Here is a 3,377-nt window from a genome sequence, read left to right as displayed (position 1 = left end):
CTAAAAACCAAATATTAACATCAAAGACCTAGATCGACCGAGAATAAGTAGTAAAAGCTACACAGAACAAGACCCATGCAAATCCTTTAATTAAAATAAAGAAAGATATATACATAGGAAAATATCCAATAAAGAAAGCAAGAATAAACTCACAATTACAACACCGCTTGGAGTCCTCCTCCTACATCTGACCATTGACCATCAGCCCAAAAATCATCAAGTCACAAACCAGAGACTCACATTTTGACCTAAAATTAGGAACAATTACTACAAAGAACAAACCCCAAAATGTCAAAACGATCAAATAAAGCAAGCATCTTACCGATCAGGACGCTTAATCTCCTTCTACTTCTGGCCGTCGAGCATCAGACCAAAAATTGTAAAGCTTGAGAACTCGAAAAGGTTGAAAACTATTTCAAATTTATAGTGAAATGACATTAAGTAAGCCATTGGAGATCTTAAGATAATTTTAACTATATAGTGAAATGTCATTACGTAAACTATTTGACATCTTAAATTTATTTTTAACTTTATGGTGAAATGTCATTAAGGCCAACTACAAAGACATATGTTCATGAAACAATCATATACAGACAACGTGAATACAAGAAATTAGCACCTTAAACATCCTAGCATATAACCATAATACCTTAATTAACTAGCATCACAAGGAAATTTGGACCGACTACAATTACATGAAAAGAGCAACTAAAAACCAAATATTAACATCAAAGACCTAGATCGACCGAGAATAAGTAGTAATAGCTACACAGAACAAGACCCGTGCAAATCCTTTAATTAAAATAAAGAAAGATATATACACAGGAAAATATCCAATAATGAAAGCAAGAATAAACTCACAATTACAACACCGCTTGGAGTCCGCCTCCTACATCTGACCATTGACCATCAGCCCAAAAATCATCAAGTCGCAAACCAGAGACTCACATTTTGACCTAAAATTAGGAACAATTACTACAAAGAACAAACCCCAAAATGTCAAAACGATCAAATAAAGCAAGCATCTTACCGATCAGGACGCTTAATCTCCTTCTACTTCTGGCCGTCGAGCATCAGACCAAAAATTGTAAAGCTTGAGAACTCGAAAAGGTTGAAAACTATTTCAAATTTATCGTGAAATGACATTAAGTAAGCCATTGGAGATCTTAAGATAATTTTAACTATATAGTGAAATGTCATTACGTAAACTATTTGACATCTTAAATTTATTTTTAACTTTATGGTGAAATGTCATTAAGGCCAACTACAAAGACATATGTTCATGAAACAATCATATACAGACAACGTGAATACAAGAAATTAGCACCTTAAACATCCTAGCATATAACCATAATACCTTAATTAACTAGCATCACAAGGAAATTTGGACCGACTACAATTACATGAAAAGAGCAACTAAAAACCAAATATTAACATCAAAGACCTAGATCGACCGAGAATAAGTAGTAATAGCTACACAGAACAAGACCCATGCAAATCCTTTAATTAAAATAAAGAAAGATATATACACAGGAAAATATCCAATAAAGAAAGCAAGAATAAACTCACAATTACAACACCGCTTGGAGTCCTACATCTGACCATTGACCATCAGCCCAAAAATCATCAAGTCGCAAACCAGAGACTCACATTTTGACCTAAAATTAGGAACAATTACTACAAAGAACAAACCCCAAAATGTCAAAACGATCAAATAAAGCAAGCATCTTACCGATCAGGACGCTTAATCTCCTTCTACTTCTGGCCATCGAGCATCAGACCAAAAATTGTAAAGCTTGAGAACTCAAAAAGGTTGAAAACTATTTCAAATTTATAGTGAAACGACATTAAGTAAGCCATTGGAGATCTTAAGATAATTTTAACTATATAGTGAAATGTCATTACGTAAACTATTTGACATCTTAAATTTATTTTTAACTTTATGGTGAAATGTCATTAAGGCCAACTACAAAGACATATGTTCATGAAACAATCATATACAGACAACGTGAATACAAGAAATTAGCACCTTAAACATCCTAGCATATAACCATAATACCTTAATTAACTAGCATCACAAGGAAATTTGGACCGACTACAATTACATGAAAAGAGCAACTAAAAACCAAATATTAACATCAAAGACCTAGATCGACCGAGAATAAGTAGTAATAGCTACACAGAACAAGACCCATGCAAATCCTTTAATTAAAATAAAGAAAGATATATACACAGGAAAATATCCAATAAAGAAAGCAAGAATAAACTCACAATTACAACACCGCTTGGAGTCCTCCTCCTACATCTGACCATTGACCATCAGCCCAAAAATCATCAAGTCGCAAACCAGAGACTCACATTTTGACCTAAAATTAGGAACAATTACTACAAAGAACAAACCCCAAAATGTCAAAACGATCAAATAAAGCAAGCATCTTACCGATCAGGACGCTTAATCTCCTTCTACTTCTGGCCGTCGAGCATCAGACCAAAAATCATGAGGACGTGATGATTTGACCCAAAATTAGCAGCAATGAGATCGGAGAACTACAGAGAGAGGAGATTAGGGTTTTCTCCGAGGGATCGGAGAGAAAGAAACGGGGAATTAGGGTTTTCTGAGAGAAGGGAGAGAGGGACATTTTGAGGAGCGGGTTTATTTTTGGGAGAGGATTTTTTCGGAATTAGGGTTTTTGAAGAACAATATGTATTTTATAGACCGCAGTTTAGCACCGACTCTAATCAGCCTCTCAACGGTAATATAATCGCACTAAGGAAACTATATCACGATCATCAGTTCTCTGACCGAGTCTCTGATCTAAATGGGTGGGAATTTTCCAATGATGAGTTTCAACGGAACTACACCAAATAAAGAAACGGCAGCTGTTAAATGGCGAAATATCAGAGACCCCCTCAAGTTTAGGGGTTAACAAAAAACCTCTTTTAATTCTTAAGATTAAGATTTTATCAAAAAACTCTCATAACAGCGGCTTACTGTAATTTTTCAGATGAATAGGTATAAAATTAAGTAGCGGAATATATTTTCAGTAAAAGATATGGTTCACACTTTAAGAGATTTTTTTAATAAAATCTTCAAGTTAAAAGGGATTTCATAATAACCCCTAAACTTAAAGGGGTTTTATGATTTTGTAGAACATATGGGGTTTGATAAATGTTCAAAGTTAGGGGTTTTATCATATTCAGTCTGATTAAATTACACTATAAATGGATTTTATTTGTCTTTTTCTTTTATGTGGCTCGCATGTGTGATTGTGACTTACATGTTAATTGGGTTTTTCCATATGACCCAATTTTAAAATAGGGTCATTGTATAGAAATCATGTTTGATTATCAATTAACGCATAAACTAACTTTAAAGA

General features: G+C 33.9%; 1 long non-coding RNA gene across 8 annotated transcripts; it reads right to left on the bottom strand.

Moving 5' to 3' along the window:
- LOC109828836 lies at nt 231-2,821 on the bottom strand. Of its 8 annotated transcripts, none has more exons than XR_002243864.1 (7): nt 2,441-2,819; nt 2,272-2,366; nt 1,733-1,820; nt 1,570-1,658; nt 1,031-1,118; nt 862-956; nt 231-410 (listed from the first exon to the last, which is right to left on the bottom strand). It is a non-coding gene; the product is annotated as an uncharacterized LOC109828836 (long non-coding RNA). The 8 variants fall into 8 exon arrangements; XR_002243866.1 differs by having other exon boundaries at nt 1,733-1,803; XR_002243867.1 differs by having other exon boundaries at nt 1,733-1,795.

This window comes from Asparagus officinalis, chromosome 1, assembly GCF_001876935.1.
Source record: "Asparagus officinalis chromosome 1, Aspof.V1, whole genome shotgun sequence".
NCBI lineage: Eukaryota > Viridiplantae > Streptophyta > Magnoliopsida > Asparagales > Asparagaceae > Asparagus > Asparagus officinalis.
This window is presented reverse-complemented; position numbering and strand designations above follow the sequence as displayed.